The sequence below is a fragment of the Macaca nemestrina genome, chromosome 1, assembly GCF_043159975.1.
Source record: "Macaca nemestrina isolate mMacNem1 chromosome 1, mMacNem.hap1, whole genome shotgun sequence".
Classification (NCBI taxonomy): domain Eukaryota; kingdom Metazoa; phylum Chordata; class Mammalia; order Primates; family Cercopithecidae; genus Macaca; species Macaca nemestrina.
Genome location: NC_092125.1, coordinates 118,544,233 through 118,568,140, shown reverse-complemented (window position 1 = coordinate 118,568,140; position 23,908 = coordinate 118,544,233). Strand labels below are relative to the sequence as shown.

General features: G+C 43.9%; 1 pseudogene; it reads left to right on the top strand.

Annotated features, from left to right (window-relative positions):
* Positions 1–17,545: 17,545 nt before the first annotated feature.
* Positions 17,546–19,872, top strand: LOC105479315 (pyruvate kinase PKM pseudogene; annotated as a pseudogene).
* Positions 19,873–23,908: the final 4,036 nt, after the last annotated feature.

Below are 23,908 nucleotides of genomic sequence, written 5' to 3'. Positions count from 1 at the left end.
GGAGAAAATAGGGTGTAGAACACAGATGAGTAGATTAGCTTTGGACAAGAGGAAGAATATCACTGCCTCCCAATGAAGGGAAAGAAGACAGAAGGGCACTGTAGTGATGCAGAGAATTCTGTGGCTTGGCAGATGAGGAGGAGAAGAGTAGGAAGAGGCTGTACAGCCTCTGTGATAGATGCAAGGCTGTATGCTAGGAGAGGGGACACCAATAGGGTTAGCTTGGCGGTGAGAATTATCTTAGCTGCAAGAAACAAAATTCGTGGGAGGAACAATTATTGAGAAGGCAATCAACATTATCTGCTACGACTGATAAATATTTAAAATAGCACTGAGTTCTTCTTCTTTCCCTTCCCCAACAATTCAGTCCTGAAGCAATAACGTAGGATCAAAAATGTAGGTATCAGGGCCTGGGGTGGAGGGTCACTGTGATCCAGAGTGGAGAGTCAGAGACTCAGCAGGGCATCCCTGGGGAGAGAGGGGTCAGCCTAGGACAGGGTGCCTAAGTGTACGTGGGGTGAGGAGAAGGGCATGGGGGAGTCCATCACAGGGTTTTGGAGCATAAGCAGGGTGAGGAGGGCATCCGAGCAGGGGCTATAACCTGGCAGAGGCAGTCAAAGCCAGAGCAGAGTAAAGGCATGGGGTCAACATGAGGTGGGGGCAGAAGCACTCCAGCATGGGACATCAAAGCACAGGGTGAGGAATGTGGCCCAGACAGGGGGATAGCCTGGCCCTGAGTATCAGCACCCAAGAGGTCATCTTTGTGGGAGGGAGGCCAGTGCAGGGTGTTGGAGCCAGAACAGGGTAAGGAAGATGCCCAGTGGAACAGCTTTTCATGGGTAAGGAACCCGCCCAGATAGCCCAAGAAGGTCAACTAGGGCATTAGTGCAGGGATGTGACCCTTCATTACACATCAAAATCCCAGTACAATGAGAAGGACATCCACAAAGGGACAGATGTCGTAGCAACAAGGAGGGATTGTTTACATACAGGCAGATTGACCAAATAAGCAAACGATTTAAAAAATGTATTCTCCCGGCCAGGCGTGGTGGCTCATACCTGGAATCCCAGCACTTTGGGAGGCTGAGGTGGGTGGATCACCTGAGGTCAGGAGTTCAAGACCAGCCTGGCCAACATGGTGAAAACCCATCTCTACTAAAAATACAAAAAATTAGCCAGGCATGGTGGCGGGTGCCTGTAATCCTAGCTACTTGGGAGGCTGAGGCAGGAGAATCGCTTGAACCTGGGAGGCAGAGGTTGCAGTGAGCTGAGATCAAGCCGTTGTGCTCCAGCCTGGGCAATGAGAGCAAGACTCTGTCTCAAAAAAAAAAAAAAAAAAGAAAGAAAGAAAAAGAAAAGAAAAAAATTCTTCTTAAGTACAAATGTAGAAAGAGAAAATTAGAGTGAACCTCAAGATCAGGAGCAGTGGCTCATGCCTGTAATCTCAGCACTTTGGGAGGCCAAAGCGAGCAGATCAACTGAGGTCAGGAGTGCTAGACTAGCCTGGCCAACATGGCAAAACCCTGTCTCTACTAAAAATACAAAAAGTAGCCGGACATGGTGATGGGTGCCTGTAATCCCAGCTACTCAGGAGTCTGAGACAGGAGAATCGCTTGAACCCGGGAGGCGGAGGTTGCAGTTAGCCGAGGTTGTGCCACCACACTCCAGTCTGGGCAACAGAGTGAGACTCCACCTCAGAAAAAAAAAAAAAAAGAATGAACCTTGTAGTGCTGGATTGGAATTGTGGTATCTCTGTGTCCTTATACCTATCAATATACACATACATAGTTATAGAAATAATATAGATGTAAATGTATGTATGTGTATGTTTGTATGTACGTAAATACATATATTCCTTAGGCTTGTCCACTGAGAGGCTTAGAGGCAACAATATCCCAATAGCAACAAATACACCTAGTACCCAGATCTTGGCTTTTAAATATTATCCTCCTTTAAAAAGAACTCTTTGCTGAAATAACTGATTCCAAGTCTGGAGTAAGGAAAATGCACGATGAGCCTGGGATATCTTGTTGTTGCAGAAAGTAAGGTGGTCCTTATAGAATGATAACAAGTTAAGAGGTCAGAGAAGTCAGCTTGAATGGACTCCCATCAGCCAAACCTGGAATAATTTGAGTATCAAAATAAATGGTGATTCTAATGGATTGTAACCCAGTGAATAAAATAGGAAACAATGAGTCCAAACTGATAAAAAATAAATGAATAATTTGAAAGTAATGGGATTCCGGCCATGATACCCCCAAAATATAGCACCTTAGCATTTGAGAAAACAGCAAAAGCAGGTAGGTCACTCTTGCTTCTTCCTTCTCCCCTGAAGCAGCTCATAAGAACCTCATTTGAGTGGTGCTCTCCCTATTCCTGGAAAAAAGGAACATCCTTATCTCTGAAAACACAGGGACACAGAAAAGAATCTGAGCAAAACAGGCCTCAGTAACTTCTCTCCAGTTTATTATCATTAGGTCATACTTTTTCAGTCCAATCATACTTCTCCATGACTATCCACTTCACCACACCTAGCAAGAAGGTTCTATAACAATAAAACATTTTGTAGAGTGTGTGTGTTTCTCTCTCTCTTTTTTAGAGTTGGGGTGTCGCTCTGTAGCCCAGGCTGGAATGCAGTGGCATGATCATAGCTCACTGCAGCCTCAAATTCCTGGACTCAAGTGATTCTCCCGCCTTATCCTCCCCGGTAGTAGCTGGGACTACAGGCATGCGCCGCCATACTTGGCTAATTTTTTTTTCTTTTTTTTTCAAGAGATGGTGGCTGGGGGCAATCTTGCTTTGTTGTCCAGCCTGGTCTCGAACTCCTGCCCTTAAGCAATCCTCCCACCTCGACCGACCTCCCAAAGTGCTGGGATTATAGGCATGAACCACCGTAGCCAGCCGAGTGTTTCTCTCTTGATTAGCAAAAACTGCCTCATCCTTTGGTCTAGTTAGTCACTAGAGAGGAGGTGGATCAGTTGGCTTAGGAGGCTCAATCTTATAGGATAAAGGGGACCAAGACCCTAGTTTCTGCTCACCCAGATCTGAAGTTAAGGAGACTTTATCTTATCTTTAAGTCCCAGTGGCAAAGGAGGACTGAAGAGACACCAGTTTTAGTTATCTCTGCATTTAGAAGAGGACTCTGTTGCCCTTTGGGCTGAGTAAGTCCCAGCCCCACCCCCTATAACTAGGATTCTTGGACATTCAGAGGAGAGGAGGGTAAACCACAAGTGGGAAAAATGACTTCTGATTAGGGTATGTGGAAGGCTTAAACTATAATAGAGAAAGTTAACAGCTGTAACTGATCACATTTGTTCCTTGAGTTTGTAGATCATACTGGTTACACTAGTATAGAAAGAACTCTAAAAAGTCAAGAAGAAAAATTGCATTCAATATAAAATGGACAAAGAGTATGACTAACAAATACAGAAGAATAAAAATAAATGACCATTAAATATATTTAGAATGTTTAAAATGCACTAGTAATAAAAAAACTATACAAATAAAATGAGCTGTCATGTGTCACAGATCGAATGATCAAAGAAGATAACATTATTTATTGTTGTAGAAGATGTGAGAAAACATGTAGCTTCATATTCTATAAGAGGGACAACAAATTGGCATTATGCATACAAAATTAATTGTGTCTTTGTTTAATTTAAGAAAATAAATGGGCTGGGCGCAGTAGCTCATGCCTGTAATCCCAGCATTTTGGGAGGCAGAGGAGGGCAGATTACTTGAGGTCAGAAGTTCGAGACCAGTCTGGCAAACATGGTGAAACCCTGTCTCTACCAAAAAATACAAAAATAAGGAAATAATTGGGCAAATTCTCAAAGATGAAAACTATTGTTATAGTATTGTTAAGTAATGTATATGATTCATGTATACAGTGGATTAATGACGCCTTCCACATTTATGGGAGTTCTAAGATTGCCTGTTTAATGCCTATATTGTTAGAAGGTCATTCACTGCCCCCAACACCCTCTCCCACCCCCAACTATGCCTCAGTTGCAGGAAATTTGGTTAGCTATTCTTTTTTTTTTTTTTTTTTGAGATGAAGTCTCACTCTGTTGCCCAGGCTGGAGTGCAGTGGTGCAATCTCGGCTGACTGCAACTTTGCCCCCTAGGTTCAAGCAATTCTCCTGCCTCAGCATCTCTAGTAGCTGGGATTACAGGCGTGTGCTACCATGCCCAGCTAATTTTTGTATTTTCAGTAGAGACAGGATTTCGCCATGTTGGTCAGGCTGGTCTCAAACTCCTGACCTCAAGTGATCCGCCTGCCTTGGCCTCCCAAAGTGCTGGGATTACAGGCATAAGCCACCGTGCCCTACCTCGGTTAACTATTCTTAACAAATACAAAAGAAAGTACTATCAAAGTTGAATGGGAAGAAGGAAAGCAAAGAGAGGAATTGAGATTTCTCAGTCTACAGAAATTTTGACTTTTTTTTTTTATGGCTATAAGGATTGCCCAAGCAGAAGAATTCCTCCTGATCCTCTGTAATGCACAAGAGGCATCCTGTGCGTTCCAGGTGAAATGCAAATATGATTTATTCATTTTGGGAGAATAGACTATTGAACCACTTCAAGTCATAATTTAAAACAAAACAAAATTTTTTTTAGAGATGAGGGTGTCACTATGTTGACCAGGCTGTTCTTGAACTCCTGGCCTACGAGTGATTCTCCCCCTTGGCCTCCCAAAGTGCTGGGATTATAGGTGTGAGCCACTACACCCAGCTTTTCAGATCGTAAGTAACAGCTCTACCTAGACCAGTTCATCTGCCCTTGTTCTTTATATGAAGGAAAACCATATAATGTATTATCTAAACCAAAACAGTTGAGAATGAAAGGGGATGCTATTAATAATTACACAGAGATTGTCCTAGGAAAACCAGGGCATGCAGTCATTTATGTATACCATGTTTTTAACATGCTCGAGGGAGAAAAACAGGTCTAATTGACATCAATATTAGTAGTTATAAATTGAAGCATCAATCAGATAGATAACTATCCAGCTAGAGAGATAGATGTTGATCAATTTGTATAAGATTAGAGACACATCACACAATAATTTTAATAGATATCCATTGTCCAGTAAATATAGTATATCAAATTTTCTTCTTATCTGACTTCTGCTTCCTAAATAGGCTGATTTTATTACAACTACTTCAACAACTTGGAAAAATGTTGTTACTAGCTCTTTAAATTCTTGCCTGTTTGCATAAGTAATGGCAGATACAGTAGACTGGCTCACTCAGCCTTCATTCCAAACTGTTTTTTGCTTGCTTTACTCTAACATAGAGAAGTATGTTCCCAGACTCTCCTGTAGCTAAGTGTGACCATGTGACTGAATTCTGTCTTAATGAGACTTAATTGGAAGTCAGCTGCTGTTGCCTCTTCCTTTTCCTCCTGATGGCTTGGAATATATAAAATATTTGATGTGTGGCATCCATTAGCAAGAAAGCAAGGCAGGAAGGTAGAAGGAACCTGGTTCTTTGAGGACAAAATTTAAACTCCTAATACCAGCTCTGAACTATTTACAGATGGACATAACAAACAAATCAACCTCTTTCTCATTTAAAAAATTTTCAGGCCGGGCGCGGTGGCTCAAGCCTGTAATCCCAGCACTTTGGGAGGCCGAGACGGGTGGATCACGAGGTCAGGAGATCGAGACCATCCTGGCTAACACGGTGAAACCCCGTCTCTACTAAAAAATACAAAAAACTAGCCGGGTGAGGTGGCGGGCGCCTGTAGTCCCAGCTACTCGGGAGGCTGAGGCAGGAGAATGGCGGGAACCCAGGAGGCGGAGCTTGCAGTGAGCTGAGATCCAGCCACTGCACTCCAGCCTGGGCGACAGAGCGAGACTCCGTCTCAAAAAAAAAAAAAAAAAAAAAAATTTCAGGTAACTTTCAGTTAAATGAAGTTTTGACTAATATAGAAATTATAAATCAATGTTACATGTGTATAGTATTTTTTTAAATAATTTAAAATAATACTGGAATATAGATTAGCACGGTTGAATATAAATTACAACCAACTGTTGTAACAAACAATCCCCATATCTCAATAGCCCAACTCAAAAAATATGCATCTCTCCTCTTTCATATCTCAGTACAGTGCAGGGACAGGAAGGCAGGAAGTGGGAGTACATTCACCTGATTTCATGTTGCAGCCATCAACATTTGACCTCCAAGACCCCAGAGAAGGGAGAGACAGATTAATAGGCTTGTGTGTGAAGGATTATTTAGCACTTCTACCTGAATTCCATAGGGCAAAACTAGTCACATGGCCCCGCCTAGCTGAAAGAGTCACTGGGAAATGTAGTCTTTCTATCTGTGCAGGAGAAAGATAAACTGGTTTAGTAAATACGTTGAATTGTCTTTGCTATGGAAAATTTTGTGGAGAAGGATAGAAAATCAAGAACATCAAAACCCGGAATCCAAAAATCACAACATAATGAAATAAAAATTAAGGAAGTAATTTGAAAAATTACTATACTTGCTGTCTTAAAATATAGTTAAGCAGAAACTTAGTTCGTTAGAGGGCTTGTGAAGTATATTTTGGTAACTGAGTTTTCTTAGTAACATGGGAATAACTCCCAAATTTTTGCTGTTTTGATTTTTTTTTTTAGACAGGGTTTTGCACTGTTGCCCAGGCTAGAGTGCAGTGGCACGATCATGACTCACTGCAACCTCCGCCTCCCGGGCTCAAGTGATTTTTCCACCTCAGCCGCTGAGGAGCTGGGACTACAGGCACACAACACCACGCCTGACTAATTTTTGTATTTTTAGTAAAGATGGGGTTTCGCCATGTTGACCAGGCTGGTCGCAAACTCCTGAGCTCAAGTGATTTCTCCTGCCTTGGCCTCCCAAAGTGCTGGGATTGCCGGCATGAGCCACCACACCTGGCTTGATTTTTCTTAAAAATCTTCTAAAATCTTACTGTGTATCTCAAATCACATGGTATTATACATCTATTTACTGCTTCCAGTATATGTCTATATCAGTTTCCTATTACTGTTGTAACAAATGACCACAAACAGGGTCTCAAAACAATAAAAATGTGTTATCTTATAGTCCTGGTAGTCAAAAGTCTGAAATGGGTCTCACTTGGCTAAAATCAAGATGTCAGCAGAGCTGTATTTTTTTTGTGGGCTCTAGGGAAGGATCCATTTTCTTAACTTTTCCAGCTTCTAGAAGTCACCTGCATTCCTTGGATGCTAGCCCCTTCTTCCATTTTCAAAGGCAGCAATAGAGCATCTTCCAATCTCCCTCTGACTCTGATCTTTTGCCTCCTTCTTCCATACTTAAAGGATTATTGTGAATACCTTGGGTCCATCAGATAATCCAAGAGAATTTCCCTATTTTAAGTCCAAGTGATCAGTTCCTTAATTCCATCTGCAACCTTAATTCCTCATTGCCAGGTAATAGAACAGGTTTCAGGAATTTATTCACGGACATTTTTGGGAGAATCATTATTCTGCGTCACACATGTCATAAAAAATTGTGATTATAAGTGTAATATGTAGGCCAGGTGTGGTGGCTCACACCTGTAATCCCAGCATTTTGGGAGGCCAAGACAGGCAGATCACCTGAGGTCTGGAGTTCGAGAACAGCCTGGCCAACATGGTGAAACCTTGTCTCTATTAAAAAATACCAAATTGGCCATATGTGGTGACTCACGCCTGTAATCCCAGCACTTTGGGATGCCAAGGCAGGTGGATCACCTGAGGTCACGAGTTTGAGACCAGCCTGGCCAACATGGCGAAACCCCATCTCTACTAAAAATACAAAAATTAACCTGGTATGGTGGCATGTGTCTGTAATCTCAGCTACTTGGGAGGCTGAGTCAAGAGGCTTGCTTGAACCCAGGAGGCAGAGGTTGCAATGAGCTGAGATCCTGCCACTGCACTCCAGCCTGGGCAACACAGTGAGAATCTGTCTCATAAATAAATAAATAAATACCAAATTACCTGGGCGTGGTGGTGCACACCTGTAATCCCAGCTGCTCAGGAGTCTGAGGTAGGAAGAATTGCTTGCACCTGGGAGGCAAAGGTTGCAGTGAGCCAAGATTGCACCTCTGCACTCCAGCTTGGGCAACAGAGCAAGACTCTGTCTCGGAAAAAAAAATAAATAAGTGTAATATGCTTGTTATAGAGAAACTGGTTACATATAAAAAATATGTTTTTCATAGAACTGATTACATACAGAAAAATAAAAAGAATAAAAAGTAAAATAAGTTGATTCTGTCAGCCAAAGATGACCACTATTAACATTTTGGTATGTACTTTCCAAATATATATATGTAATATACCTTAAATGTATGTATTTTAAATTGGATCATAATGTTTGTTCTGTTTTCATTTAATAGAAATATCTTCCCAAGTCAGTAGATACAACTCAATGTCATTTTTTTATTTGTAAATATTATTATTTTTTTTTTTTGAGACAGTCTCAGTCACCCAGGCTGGAGTGCAGTGGTGCAATCACCACTTACTGCAGCCTCGACCTCCTAGGCTCAAGCAGTCTCCTCATCTCAGCTTCCCAAGTAGCTAGGACTACAGGCATAAGCCACAAAACCTGGCTAATTTTTTAATGTTTTGTAGAGATAGGGTCTTTCTACATTACCCAGGGTGGGTCTCAAACTCCTGGGCTCAAGCAGTCCTCCTGCCTTGGCCTTCCAAAGTGCTGAGATTACAGGCATGAGCCACCATGCCCAGTCTATAATTGTTTTTTTAATATACAAAACATTTATGGCCAGGCGCTGTGGCTTACGCCTGTAATTCCAGCACTTTGGGAGGCTGAGGCTGGCAGATCAACTGAGGTCAGGAGTTCGAAACCAGCCCGGCCAACATGGGGAAACGCTGTCTCTACTAAAAATACAAAAATTAGCCAGGCTTGGTGGCGTGTGCCTATAATCCCAGTTACTAGGGAGGCTGAGGCAGGAAAGTCTCTTGAACCTCGGAGGTGGAGGTTGCATTGAGCCAAGACTGTGCCACTGCACTCCAGCCTGGGCAACAGAGCAAGACCGTATCAAAAAAAAAAAAAAAAAAAAAATTCAACAACTAAAAGGACAAAAAACCAAAACATTTACATGGTCCAGAAATCAAAACAATATACAAAGGTATATTTAGAGATGTTTTGCTCCTATCTTTATCTCCTAAACTTTATTCCCACCAATCCCTATAATAACATTTTTCATTAGTTTCTGGTTCATCCTTGCTGTGTGCATGTGTTGAGGTTTTTTGGGGGGAATAAAAAAGTGTGCATATTTATATTTCTCCTTCCTTACACAAAAGGAAGCATACCATGTATACCATTTTGCAACCTGGATTTTTCACTCCTCATCAGTACTTAGAAATCTTCCTTGTTTTTTATGGCCACGTAATACTTCATTGTGTGAATTTTCAAAAAGCATATCCTAAATTTGAATTTAAAAAAAAAATGGCCGAGTGCGGTGGCTCACACCTGCAAATACCAACAGTTTGGGAGGCCAAGCGGGGCAGATCACCTGAGGTCAGGAGTTCAAGACCAGTCTGGCCAACATGATGAAACCCCGTCTCTACAAAAATACAAAAATTAGCCAGGCATGATGTACCTGTAGTCCCAGCTACTCAAGAGGCTGAGGTAGGCGAATTGCTTGAACCCGGGAGGCAGAGGTTGCAGTGAGTCAAGATTGTGCCATTGAACTCTAGCCTGAGCAACAGAGTGAGACTCCGTCTCAAAAAAATAAATAAATAAACTTAGCTGTATATTAGATAATATAACCTCAGAGAGAAAAAGAATTAATAGCTTTGAGCACAGGTTTTCACTGTACACATTTAGGGAAATACTATTTGAAGACAAAAAGAACTACAGTGAAATCTTAAAATGTTACTTAGATTGGTTGCTGGTAATGATTTCGGTGTTGCAACTCTGAAATTCTTTTGTGTGTGTGATACATCAAAGAACAAATGATTGATACTGAGAGCCAGGATTCTGTGGGAGATGGAAAATACAAATACCAAATGGGGGAAGTCAGGAAAGGCCTTGTGATGTTGGATTTGAATTGGAGGAGTCAGTGTTAATTCATGCTTTTTGCTTCGTTCTGTTTTTTAAGTGTGTTAACCAGTTTTGCCCACTAAAAAGGCCTATAAGCAAGAACAATCCAGAATAATTTCCACAATAAATACCATTCTTCACTCTAAAGAACCAGAACTGTCTTTTAAAAAATAGTACATCCTGCATTTTATTTAATTCCATATGACAAAAATAATAGTCTAGATTAAGATATCCATTTTAATCGGTAGATGTGTCAAGTCACAAGATTTAGTAATAAAAACAATTAAGTCTGGGTAACAGTTCCCCGCTGGCGCTAGGGAAGGCCTTAGCCCTACATGGCATTACAGTATAAACATGTCTCTGGCCAGGCGCGGTGGCTCATGCCTGTAATCCCAGCACTTTGGGAGGCCGAGGTGGGAGGATCACGAGGTCAGAAGATCGAGACCAGCCTGGTCAACATGGTAAAACCCTGTCTCTACTAAAAATACAAAAAAAACTTAGCTGGGCATGCTGGCGCATGCCTGTAATCCCAGCTACTCGGGAAACTGAGGCAGGAGAATCACTTGAACCCAGGAGACAGAGGTTGCAGTAAGCTAGGATTGCACCACTGCACACGCCAGCCTGGGCGACAGAGTGAGACTGCGTCTCTAAATAAATAAATAAATAGATGTATGTCTCTTCACCATGCAGAGAGGGATGGCCTAGTCCTGCATACAGGATGGGGTCAGTCTCGCTGTACTTTCATGAGCCATCTTATTTACAACACTTTACATTTCTCTTTTCTTAAGTTACATACACATCCTTGGACAGGCACAGTGGCTCACGCCTGTAATCCCAGCACTTTGGGAGGCTGAGGCTGGTGGATCACCTGAGGTCAGGAGTTCAAGACCAGCCTGGCCAACATGTGGAAGCGTCATCTCTACTAAAAATACAAAAATCAGCGGGGCATGGTGGCAGGGAACTGTAATCCCAGCCACTCAGGAGGCTGAGGCAGGAGAATCACTTGAACCTGGGAGGCAGAGGTTGCAGTGAGCCGAGATCGTACCACTGTATTGCAGCCTGGGCAACAGAGTAAGACTCCATCTAAAAAGAAAAAAAGTTACATACACATCCTTTTGGGATAAGAGAGAACACTACATGGTACCAAATACCAACCCCCATCCCCCCAAAAAAAATCGCACCAAAAAGGACACAGATAAATAATAAAAACATTCAGCTGCTGAAACACAGCAATATTAAGCCACCTCAGTTACCCGGTCCCTCAGCCCGTGAGAAGGGATGGTACAATAGGGGGAGGTGATATCGCATCACCATGGAAAACAGAGCTGTAGAATCAGAACTCTTTAGAGAAATAGGTGAGTCTAGGTCAGGGATAGAAAAAGTCCAAGGTGAGCCTGGAACGTTTGGTTGTGCCAGAAAACAAGGAAGTGTTAAAGACTCTTGGGAACGTAGAGAAAGGACAAAGGAGCCAGGGTCAAAGGTCAATATGAGGATCAAAATGTATAATGATGGTAAAGGATTATGACACACTTGCTTTTTAAAACTTTTAATTCCGTGAGTTCATAGTAATATTAAAAGGAGAGAGAAGCAGATGTTGTGAGGCCCTACTCCGCGTCCCCTCAGCCTACCTGAATTCTCTTGCAGTTGTCAACAGTTTCCGACACCTTGACCTCAAGCGCCTGTGTTTCTCTCCTCTGTCTGGGGTCTTTCTCAAGAACTGCCTACAGCCCATGGCTGCTGGGCCACATCGTTTGAAAGCTGGAAGATAGGTTTCCCTGGGAGTAGCCACTAAGGAGTGATGGAATCGGGAAGATTCGGAACAATTTCACATGGTTTCTCAGCGTGGTTTCATTGAGACTGAGCCCCAGTTGCCAACAGCAAAATGTTCAATATATCCTTAATTGGCTTTTCTCCCTGCCCTGTGTCACTCACCCTGCTAACTCTGTGTTTTCTGGTGTCATCTCCCATATAACCTACCCACAGCCAGGTTTCTTGTGTCAAGAGTTTGCTTTGGGGGTGGATATCAAAACTGAAAAAGTTAAAGAGCATAGGGAAAAGAAGAAAGGCTAAACTCCTCTTATAGAAAAATACCAACTAATATGTAAAAAGAAATGAGAGAATTAGGAAGATTGCCATTTTACAACCCCAACGTAAAAGTTGATTTTGGCAAGGGCCATTAATTTATGCTAAAATCATTGAGTGAAAGGTTAATGGGGAACAAGATATTCACATGGTCTCAAAGTATTACCCCACAGATTACTTAATGATTACAAGGAGATATACCTGTTCAGTGGAGAGATCTAGTCACCACCTTGTCAGATCTCTAGGCTGGGGTGGTTTTGTGGTGGCTTAGCCTCAGAGATGTTGGGGAGAAGTGGCTGCTTACCTCTGAAGCAAGACACACTACAGCAGTAGTTCTAATTCCATTGTCATGTAGCACCTTGGCTGAAACTGTGCCTTATGTGGGCCACAGTGAGTGGGGCACCGTATTGGATCTCTGGGGGGAGCACAGCTATGTGGATTCCAGGCAGCTCCCTCAGCAGGGTTTAGTGCCTATGAGGACTGCAGTGGGCCCCAGTGGTGAGGTCTGTACCTGTCCAACGTGTTGATGGAATCCCCTTACTTACCACCTCACCATAAGGCGAAGTCCTCCTTCCTAGTTGATCCCAGTTGGGGGATGCAGTGGTGGAGGCCTGGCATTTCTTCTCATTCTCTGTTCTCTAAGTGGCCATCCTGAGTTTCTGTGCTCACCAGGGTTTCTATTAGTCCTCTGATACACTCTAGAACTCTCCCTGTTATTTTTGTTAAAATATAGTTGCTTATTAGTTGTTCTGACTGTCTTTGTGAGGAAGATGAGTGCTAGGGACTTCTAATAGACCATGTTGCTAATATTACTCTCCTCAAAGCTTGTTCTAAGCCTTAAACATTCCCTCTAAAAGACATAAGGTTATTTCTAATATTTCAATATTATGAATATACTTTGTGTTTTAATTTCATACATATCCTTATTTACTTAGAATATTTATAATTAATTCTTTTTTTGCGGGGGAGGGGATGGAGTCTTGCTCTGTGGCCCAGGCTGGAGTGCAGTGGCACAATCTCGGCTCACTGCAACCTCCACCTTCTGGGTTCAAGCAATTCTCCCTGGCTCAGCCTTCCAAGTAGCTGGGATTACAGGCACCCACCACCATACCTGGCTAGTTCTTGTATTTTTAGTAGAGACAGGGTTTCACCATGATGGCCAGACTGCTCTCGAACTCCTGACCTTAGGCGATCCACCTATCTCAGCCTCACAAAGTGTTGGGATTACAGGCATGAGCCACTGTGCCCCTGCTATTTGTAATTAATTCTAAGAATTCTTTGTGGAGAATTCTTACATAAATAATAGTTTCTTCTTCGTAAGACAATCAATCCTCTCGTTTCATGGTCACCAGTTTCATGGTTCCTTCTTAGACCCACTTCAGGGCAGATTCATTTTGTACAACTTCAACTTCACTTTCTCTGCTATTCAGAAGTAATCTAGTCATCTTCTTTCAACTTGTTAAAAAGCAGTATGTCTTTTTTTTTTTTTTTTTTTTTTTTTTTTTGAGACGGAGTCTCGCTCTGTCGCCCGGGCTGGAGTGCAGTGGCACAATCTCGGCTGACTGCAAGCTCCGCTCCGCCTCCTGGGTTCACGCCATTCTCCTGCCTCAGCTTCCCAAGTAGCTGGGACTACAGGTGCACGCCACCACGCCCGGCTAATTTTTTGTAATTTTAGTAGAGACGGGGTTTCACCATGTTAGCCAGGATGGTCTTGAACTCCTGACCTCGTGATCCACGTGCTGGGATTACAGACGTGAGCCTCCCAAAGTGCTGGGATTACAGACGTGAGCCACCGCGCCCGGCCAGCAATATGTCTTCTTAAGCATCAGTTCCTTAAGTCCTCATGACATGGCCTTGCATTCTTTTTCCTAAAACTATATTTATTGACATCTTCACAGTCCAAGTGATGTATGAAAACATATGTATTTATTTATCACATGATTACCTGATCATGTTATCCTCATAAATGCTGAAACATTGTAAGTTAAAGGTACCCCGTCTGGACAGTAGAGATTCTGTTGTAAACGCTGGTGGTGAGGAGTTCGAGAAGAGCCTGGCCAACATAGTGAAACCCCATCTCTACTAAATATACAAAAAGTAGCCGGGCATGGTGGCACATGCCTGTAACCCCAGCTACTCGGGAGGCTGAGACATGAAAATCGCTTGAACCCCAGAAGGCAGAGGTTGCAGTGAGCCAAGTTCACATCACGGCACTCCAGCCTGGGTGACAGAGCAAGACTCTGTCTCAAAAAACAAAAAAACGAACTGATGATGATCGTCCCAAAGCCAGGGAGCTGCACAGGTGAGAGGAAAGAAAGCTTTTTGTCCAAGTTGCCCTCTCATAGCCTAGACAATGCTCTCTGTCCTAGGCTGCAACCACCACCACCTCAATTCCCCCAATATGCACGTACACACCAGTTCAAAACAATCCTTTATCTACCCAGAGCTTCTTATGGTTTGCTTGTTATTTCCTGGATTCCTGTAGTTTCTTTAAGTTTGATCTCAGGGGAAGGAGTCAGCAGCCAATTTCTTTCAACATACTCATCAAAAAATGCCATTAAGACTGAGCTTAGTGGCTCAGGCCTGTAATCACAACACTTTGGGAGACAGGAGAATTGCTTGAGGCCAGGAGTTCAAAACTAGCCTGAGCAACATAGCAAGATCTGGTCTCTACAGAAAATTTTTTTTTAATTTGTTTTTAAATACCATTAAACACATTAAAACAGTGCTACAACAAAGGAGTGGGGCATGGGTTAAAAGAGAATAAAAGAATAAATGAATTAAACAGGAGTGTCCTTGCATAGGACAAGAAGTCAAATAGTGTTCAGGGCTTATTATAAGAAAGAGCAATTCTGGCCGGACGTGGTGCCTCACGCCTGTAATCTAGCACTTTGGAAGGCCGAGGCGGGCAGATCACGAGGTCAGGAGATCAAGGCCATCCTGGCTAACATAGTGAAACCCAGCCCCACTAAAAATACAAAATATTAGCCAGGTGTGGTGGTGGGTGCCTGTAGTCACAGCTAATCGGGAGGCTGAGGCAGGAGAATGGCATGAACCTGGGAGGCAGAGCTTGCAGTGAGCCAAGATTGCGCCACTGCACTCTAGCCTAAAGAAAGAGCAATTCTTTGGCCTATCATATTCTACCACAATTCCCATAACCCCTAACATTCAACTTACTCAGATTTTTCTTTTGGAACTTGCTTTGCATTTCTAAACAAAGTTTTAAAACTCTTACTTCTTGATTTTTCAATTTTAGATGTTTTCTGTTGGCTAGAGAGGGAGATTTATTGTGAAGCTAATAAAGCTTAAGTTTCAGAGTCCCTCATTTTCATGGGCCTTCTCCAAGGCCCTATTCTTAACCATTGAATTTGGAATTTTATTTTCTTACATAGCATTCAGCTTGGTGCTGTGGCTCACGCTTGCAATCCCAGCACTTTGAGAGGCCGAGGCAGGAGGATCCCTTTAGCCCAGGAATTCAAGACCAACTTGGGGAACATATTGAGAACCCTGTCTCTACCAAAAATAAAAAATAAAAAGAAATTAGCCAAACATGGTGGTGTGTGTCTGTGGTCCCAGCTCAGCAGGCTGAGGCAGGAGGATCATGCCATTGCACTCCAACCTAGGTGAAAGAGTGAGACTGTCTTAAAAAATACATTTTAAAAAAATTTGGCCGGGCACAGTAGCTCATACCTGTAATCCCAGCACTCTGGGAGGCCAAGGCAGGAGGATCATGAGGTCAGGAGATCAAGACTATCCTGCCTAACATGGTGAAACCCAATCTCTACTAAAAATACAAAAAATTAGCCCGGCGTGGTGGTGTGTGCCTGTAGTCCCAGCTACTTGGGAAGCTGAGGCAGGAGAATCGCTTGAACCCAGGAGGCGGAGGTTGCAGTGAGCTGAGATCAGGCCATTGCACTCCAGCCTGGGTGACAGAGCGAGACTCCGCCTCAAAAAAAAAATTATCTTAAAGAGCATCCTCCAAATCATGTATGCTTCTGGCCCTACAAGCCCTGAATCCACCCTTGATTTACTACTTTGGATGATGAGGGTTTAGCTAACTTAGATCGTAGCCCTTGCAACACACACCAATACACAAACATTTCCCCTTCCCAGTTTCCCAAAATGTAGTCAAGCTATTAATTTTTAGTTAGTTTATCATGTTTTAACCTCTAAGGGCCCTTTCTTGTTATCTTTTTTTTTTTTTTTTTTTTTGAGACAGAGTCTGGCTCTGTCGCCCAGGCTGGAGTACAGTGGTGCGATCTCAGCTCACTGCAAGCTCTGCCTCCCAGGTTCACGCCATTCTCCTGCCTCAGCCTCCCAAGTAGCTGGGACTACAGGCGCCCGCCGCCACGCCCGGCTAATTTTTTGTATTTTTAATAGAGACGGGGTTTCCCCGTGTTAGCCAGGATGGTCTCGATCTCCTGACCTCGTGATCCACCCGCCTCTGCTTCCCAAAGTTCTGGGATTACAGGCGTGAGCCACAGCGCCCGGCCTTTTGTTATCTTTTCTGCATTAGCCTGTTCTTTGTCTTATGGATCCTATATTTGATCTCTCCAGCAATATTGTAGGGGTTGTCTTATTTTGTTTGTTGGTTGGTTTTTTAGTTTAGTTTTATTTTCTCAGTTGCCTGTTTCCTTTTAAGTTCCTTTTCCCTCATGGTTTATTTTGGCCTCTCTCTTATATTGGAGACTTTCCTAAAAGGGGTGGTCATCCAACCATATTTAAGAATGAGGCACCAAAGCTGGACATAGTGGCGCATGCCTGTAGTTCTTGCTACGTGAGAGACTAAGGTGGGAGGTTCGCTTGAGCCCAGGAGTTGAAGGCTGTAGCGAGCTATGATTGCACCACTGCATTCCAGTGACAGAGCCAGATCCTGTCTCTAAAAAAAAAAAAAAAAAAGTAATAAAATAAATTAATTTAAAAATAAGAATGAGGCACTTAAAAGCTAATCAGAAGCTCAGGTTGGGAAGTTTTCTAAATGGTGAGTGTGGTAGGAAACCCGAAAGGTAGCACCCAGTGATCCTCACCTCCTGGTATTCATGCTTGTGCAACAAAAGTATTAACCTTGCCCCAGGAAGTATCTGGCCTTTACTCTCACTTTCTGGGAGGTAATCTCTAAACTGTTGGAATGTTCTTTGTTTACCTGGGGGCCTTGGGCCATGCCAGATGGTCTGTGCTAACAATGTGATATATGGTAGGGGTTCTGAACTATGCATTGTCAGCTCAACCTCAGGAGGGGGTTGGACATGAAGGCCAGCCACACAGGCAGTCAGCCATGTCTACGTGACTAATAAAAATGCTGGACACCAAGGCTTGGAGGTGCTTCCCTGGCTGGGAATATTGCATGTGTATTATCACACATTGTTACTGTGAGAAGTAAGAATTGTCTGCATAACTCCACTGGGAGAGGACAACTAGATGCTCTGCATTTAAAACTCTCCTGGGGCACAGCAGCTGCACGTCCCGGGGCTCCTGACCTCTTCGCCTTTGCAGTGTAGCCCAAGTCGGTCAGCACCGGAGGACCTCAGCAGCCATGTCGAAGCCCCATAGAGAAGCCGGGACTGCCTTCACTCAGACCCAGCAGCTACATGCCATGTAGCTGACACATTCCTGGAACACATGTGCCGCCTGGACATTCACACACCACCCATCACGGCCTGGAACACTGGCATCATCTGTACCAATAGCCCAGCTTCCCGATCGGTGGAGAAGTTGAAGGAGATGATTAAGTCTGGAATGAATGTGGCTTGTCTGAACTTCTCTCATGGAACTCATGAGTACCACGTGGAGACCATCAAGAACGTGCGCACAGTCACGGAAATTTTTGCTTCTGACCCCATCCTCTACCGGCCCGTTGCTTTGGCTCTGGATACTAAAGGACCTGAGATCCGAACGGGGCTTATCAAGGACAGCAGCACCGTGGAGGTGGGGCTGAAGATGGGAGCCACTCTCAAAATCATGCTGGATAATGCCTACATGAAAAAGTGTGATGAGAACATCCTGTGGCTGGACTACAAGAACATCTGCAAGGTGACGGAAGTGGGCAGCAAGATCTACGTGGATGATGGGCTTATTTCTCTCCAGGTAAAGCAGAAAGGTGCTGACTTCCTGGTGACGGAGGTGGAAAATGGTGGTTCCTTGGGCAGCAAGAAGGGTGTGAACCTTCCTGGGGCTGCTGTGGACCTGCCTGCTGTGTCAGAAGAAGACATCCAGGACCCGAAGTTTGGGGTCGAGCAGGATGTCAATATGGTGTTTACGTCGTTCATCCACAAGGCATCTGATGTCCATGAAGTTAGGAAGGCCCTGGGAGAGAAGGGAAAGAACATTAAGGTAATCAGCAAAATTGAGAATCATTCTGAGGTTTGATGAAATCCTAGAGGCCAGTGATGGGATCATGGTGGCTGGCGGTGATCTAGGCATTGAGATTCCTGCAGAGAAGGTCTTTCTTGCTCAGAAGATGATGATTGGGTGGTGCAGCCGAGCTGGGAAGTCTGTCATTAACAGTGATGTGGCCAATGCAGTCCTGAATGCAGCCAACTGCATCATGCTGTCTGGAGAAACAGCCAAAGGGGACTATCTGGAGGCTGGGCGCAAGCAGCACCTGATTGCCCATGAGGCAGAGGCCGCCATCTACCACTTGCAATTATTTGAGGAACTCTCCCCGCCTGACGACCATTACCAGCGACCCCACGAAAGCCACCACCGTGGGTGCCAACGAGACCTCCTTCAAGTGCTGCAATGGGGCCATAATCGTCCTCACCAAGTCTGGCAGGTCTGCTCACCAGGTGGCCAGATACTGCCCACGTGCCCCCATCATTGCTGTGACACAGAATCCCCAGACAGCTGGTCAGGCCCACCTGCACCGTGGCATCTTCCCTGTGCTGTGCCAGGACCCAGTCCAGGAGGCCGGGGCTAAGGATGTGGACCTCTGGGTGAACTTGGCCATGAATGTTGACAACGCCGGAAGCTTCTTTAAGAAGGGAGATGTGGGCCAGGCGCGGTGGCTCACGCCTGTAATTCCAGCACTTTGGGAGGCCGAGGCGTGCGGATCATGAGATCAGGAGATGGAGACCATCCTGGCTAACATGGTGAAAGTCCGTCTCTACTAAAAATACAAAAAATGAGCCGGGCGTGGCAGCGTGCGCCTGTAGTCCCAGCTACGCGGGAGGCTGAGGCAGGAGAATGGCGTGAACCCGGGAGGCGGAGCTTGCAGTGAGCCGAGATCGCGCCACCGCACTCCAGCCTGGGCAACAGAGCGAGACTCTGTCTCAAAAAAAAAAAAAAAAAAAGGAAGGAGTGAGATGTGGCCATTGTGCTGATTGGGTGGCGCCCTGGCTCTGGCTTCACCAACACCGTGCGTGTTGTTTCTGTGTGGTGATAGACCTCAGAGCCCCTCCTCCAGCCCATTCCACCTCCTTTCTCCAAACCATCCATTAGGCCAGCAACGCTTGTAGAGCTCACCCTGGGCTGTAATGTGGCACTGGTGGGCTGGGACACCAGAGGAGAAGATAAACGCCTTGCTGAAACATGGCTGTGTTTACAGCCTGCTCTGGTGGGACAGCCCAGAGCCTGGCTGCCCATCATATGGCCCCACCCAATCAAGGGAAGGAGGAATGCCCTACTGGAAGCCCCGGGAGCCAGATGGCAAAGGGGTCACAGCTTCTTTTCCTGTGTGAACTCTGTTCAATTCCTTTAGAAAACAGATGCCCAGAGGACTCCCACTGCTGGCCTGGGGTCAGGAAACAGCCAGTGAGAGTTAGGGGCCTTAGGGTATGGGGCAATTGTTCCATTTAAGCCGACTCTGGCCCTGGCCCTTACTTGCTTCCCCTAACCCCAGGCCTCCCCAATTTGCACCTGTCCCTGCCCTCCACTAAGCTGTCCTGCAGCAAACACTCCACCCTCCACCTTCCATTTTCCCCAACTACTGCAGCGCCTCCGGGCCTGTTGCTATAGAGCCTACCTGTATGTCAATAAACAACAGCTGAAGTAAAAAAACAAAACAAACAAACAAAAAAAAACTCTTCTGGACACTGTCCCATGTGCCTCTTCAGTGAGTTATGTGAGTCCTTCTAACAGATTGTCACACATGACAGTGTCTCAGGGACCCCAGGCTTGCAGTTGAGGTCAGAAATCATGGTGGTCTTGGGGATTCCCAATATTCGCAATACCTTTATGTAGTCATGTCTCCTTTAGTATGGGCTGGAGTTAGGGACTTGCTTCTATCAAATAAAATGTGACAGAAGTGACAGGATGTCCATTTTAAGATTAGTTTATAAATAAGCTTAGTCTTCCATCGTGGGTGCTCTCTTTTGTGTTGCTTACCCTGGGAGATGACAGCATTCATGTCCTGAGGTGGCCCTGTGGAGATACCCACTCATCCTGTGACCAATAACCACATAATTGAGGTTGGAAGCGGATCTTTACCCCAGTTGAATCTTCGCATGAGACTGCAGCCCTGGCTGATAACTTGATTGTAATCTCATGAGAGACCTTGAGCCAGAGGTGCCCAGCTAAACCATGCCTTGATTCTTGACCTGGACAAACTGTAAGATAATAAATGTTTGTTGTTTTAAGCCACTATATTTGGGGTAATTTGTTAGGCACTGGGCTACAATATAAGGTGATCTGGTAGACCTATGTATTGGGTATCCACAAATGTTTTTGTCTGGAGGTCTTTTTTTCTAGAGTGATTCAATTTATTCAGAAAAGAACTTTCCAGTCTCCCAGGCAGCATATACCTGGCTGCATGAGTTCAGGGTCCAGAGCTGGAGAAAAGAACCAAACTTTGACACATTCTCTTCTTTTTAGCCCCTGTACAAACTCCCGTCATCTGGTGCACCTGATGTGCCTAAGTCTGGAGCCCTTCCTGGATCATTTATCTGGAGAGGTTTTTGCCTGGTTATGCCCAGCTGGAAAAGGGACCTGATGAGTCTAACGGCTTTGTTTATACACTTTCAACAATTTTCCTTGTTTTAAACCTAGATCCTTGTTCTTACCGTTTAAAGTAACTAGTGCTACTCACAAGAATAACTCCAGAGGATATGGATCTACCATGAAAGAGAAAGCTATAAAACTTTTAGGAGATAATAAAAAACAATACCTTTATGACCTCAGGATGGAGAAAGATTTCTTAATCTAGTTTCAAAAAGCATTAGTTATAAAGAAAAACATGATAAATTGGTTTACATTATTTAATGTAAATAAGAACTTTTGTTTATCTGAAAACATCATTAAAAGAGTACAGCCCAGGCGTGGTGGCTCACGCCTGTAATCCCAGCACTTTGGGAGGCCAAGGCAGGTGGATCACTTGAGGTCAGGAGTTTGAGACCAGCCTGGCCAACATGGCGAAACCCTGTCTCTACTAAAAATACAAAAAGTAGCCAGGCATGGTGATGTGTGCCTGTAGTCCTAGCTATTCAGGAGGCTAAGGCACGAGAATCACTTGAACCTGGGAGGCAGAGGGTTCAGGTACTGAGATCATGCTAGTGCACTCCAGCCTGGGCAACATAGCAAGACTTTGCCTCAAAATAAAATAAAATAAAATATCCCTGAAAGTATAGTCTTGTAAATTGTTGTTATATTCAAACAACAGAATACTATCCTTCCAAGAAAAGGAACTAAAGATAGATGCAATATAGTGAATGACTCTTGAAACACATTTTTAAATAAAATAAATAACATATAAAAGAATAAATACAGTATGATTATATTATATAAAGTCCAAAAATAGGCAAAACTAGAAATGCATACATAGATTGTAAAACTATAAACAAAAAAAGCATGTAATTACTATAAAAGTCAGGATAGTAGCTATCTATATAGGGGAAGAGATTACGATCAGGAAGGAATGCTAGTAATGTTGTATTTCCTGACTTGGGTAGTGCTTAATACATATGTGCTTTATAATTATTGGTTATTCTGTAATTCATATTTTATGTATTTTCTGTATGTCTGTTGTAGTTAATAATTAAGAAGTTTAATTTTGCTTTTCATTGCTGTTGTTTCTGTCATTCTTCTGCTATTTAAATGCTGTTTTATTTTTCTCATGGTTATTTTTATAATGACACCTTTATATATTATCTTTCCTCTTAAGCAATATTTATTGCTTCCCTGCCATGCACAACATGAGTTGTATCCTCTTCCTCCTGTCTAACCTCCTTCTCTTTCTCCATTCAATTTTAGTAAATAACATTACCTGACTCAGGGCTTACCTTTGTACATTTATCCTTTTGCTTGACTTGCCATCCTTAAAGATACCTTTAAATTCTGAGCAATTACAGATGAAGCTTTCAAGACTTATGCTACTTCCAAATTATCTCTCCTTTCTTCCATTTATTTTTGGCAGTTCAAGTTTTCCTACATTGTCATAGTATGTAACATTCTGTCATCCTCATTCTCACCCTTATTTTTGTTTTAAATCTGGAGTTAAAAACATTTGATTCTTACTCTCAGTCCTGTAGCTAAAGTTTGCTCATTTTCTCTTGGCTGGCTGTAGTTTGCTGGTAGTTTCCTCAAGAGTATTGTTTTTTTTTTTTTGTTTTTTTGTTTTTTTTTGTTTTTTTTTTTGAGACGGAGTCTCGCTCTGTCGCCCAGACTGGAGTGCAGTGGCGCGATCTCGGCTCACTGCAAGCTCCGCCTCCCGGGTTCACGCCATTCTCCTGCCTCAGCCTCCGGAGTAGCTGGGACTACAGGCACCCGCCACCACGCCCGGCTAATTTCTTTTTGTATTTTTAGTAGAGACGGGGTTTCACCGTGTTAGCCAGGATGGTCTCGATCTCCTGACCTCGTGATCCGCCCGCCTCGGCCTCCCAAAGTGCTGGGATTACAGGCTTGAGCCACCGCGCCCGGCAAGAGTATTGTTTATATAGTCAATATTCTGTGGGTTCTTGCTAGCTTAAAAGTATTTGTCAGCCAGGCGCAGTGCTTCATGCCTGTAATCCCAGCACTTTGGGAGGCCGAGGCAGGTGGATCACGAGGTCAGGAGTTCAAGACCAGCCTGGCCAATATGGTGAAACCCCATCTCTACTAAAACTACAAAAAATTAGCCGGGTGCGGTGGCAGGCGCCTGTAATCCCAACTATTCGGGAGGCTGAGGCAGAGAATTGCTTGAACCCGGGACACAGAGGTTGCAGTGAGCCAAGATCATGCCGCTGCACTCCAACCTGGGCGACAGAGTGAGACTCCGTCTCAAATAAATAAATAAATAAATAAATAAATAAATAAATAAATATTTTAAAAAGGTGTTTGTCTGTAACCTTTATGTTTGAAGGACAGTTTGTCTGAATAAAAACTCTTCGCATCAGTTTCTTTCCTTGAGTACAGTGAGGGTATTACTCTTCTGTGTTCTGACATTCAATTTCTCTGCTGGGAAACTTATGTCAATCTGAATTTCTTTCTATTTTAAAGGACTGATCTTAGGCCGGGCGCAGTGGCTCACGCCTGTAATCCCAGCACTTTGGGAGGCCAAGGCGGGCAGATCACTTGAGGTCAGGAGTTCGAGAACAACCTGGCCAACATGGTGAAACACTGTCTCTACCAAAAATATTGAAAATTAGCCACGTTTGGTGGTGCACACCTGTAATCCCAGGGAGGCAGAGGGGCACACCTGTAATACTCAGGAGGCTGAGGCAGGAGAATCCCTTGAACCCAGGAGGGGCAAGTTGTAGTGAGCTGAGATTGTGCCACTGCACTCCGGCCTAGGCAACAGAGCGAGACTCCGTCTCAAAAATAAATAAATAAATAAAAGACCCATCTTTCTACCTGGCTCACCAAATAATTATTCCTTGAAA